Below are 1,015 nucleotides of genomic sequence, written 5' to 3'. Positions count from 1 at the left end.
GATTGGGCTTCCCTGGTGGCCCAGTGGTTAAGAATCCGCCTGCCAGTGCAGGGGACATGGGTTCGAGCCCTGGTCCGGGAAGATCCCACATGCCACGGAGCAACTAAGCCTGTGCACTACTACTGAGCCTGCGCTCTGCAGCCCGCAAACCACAACTACTGAGCCCGCGTGCCATAACTACTGAAGCCCACGCGCCTAGAGCCCGTGCTCCACAACAAGAGAAGCCACTGCAGTGAGAAGCCCGCGCACCGCAACGAAGAGTAGCCCCCGCTCACCACAACTAGAGAAAGCCTGCACGCAGCAACAAAGACCCGATGCAGCCAAAAATAAATAAGTAAAGAAAGTAAAATTTTTTTAAAAAAAGATGATTATGAGTGTTTCAGAATAAAAGTGCACCATCCACTCTGAAATCTTCCTAGAAGACCTCCACCATGTACACATGTAGAAGTCGCCTTTGTGCCCATCTTACCTTCATGTCTGTCCAGCAGAGACATTGCCCTAGGAGAGACTTTATAGCACTTGCCAACATATGTATCCCCTTCTGCTAGATAACACGCTCCATGAAAGCAAGGACTAGCTTTATTTTTTTTTTAACTTTGTAGCTGACACTTGGTAAGTGTTTAGTAAGTGATTAAGTGGGCATTGAATTACATACATTGACTGGACTCGCCACTAGGGGAAGATAAGTTATCCTATTTAGGTTCACAGCTAGCGGTTTAGATTCCTAAACCGCTGTGTCATGAGGAAACACAAAGAAAGCAATGTGTTGCTGAAGACGGTGTATACCGTTTAGAGTTCTAGATTTAACAAAAATACAGGACACCCAGTTAAATTTAAATTGAATTTTAATTTCAGGTAAACAATACATAATTTTTTAGTATAAGTCTGTCCCAAATATTGCATGGAACATAAACTGAAAAGTTTTTTGTTATTTGTCTGAAATTACAGATGGGCCACAAAGATGACTTCTACATGTCTATGTGACAGAATTCATTTAGAAGATTTCAAAACTTGT

This window comes from Globicephala melas, chromosome 4, assembly GCF_963455315.2.
Source record: "Globicephala melas chromosome 4, mGloMel1.2, whole genome shotgun sequence".
Lineage (NCBI taxonomy): Eukaryota > Metazoa > Chordata > Mammalia > Artiodactyla > Delphinidae > Globicephala > Globicephala melas.
Note: the sequence above shows the minus strand (reverse complement) of the source record.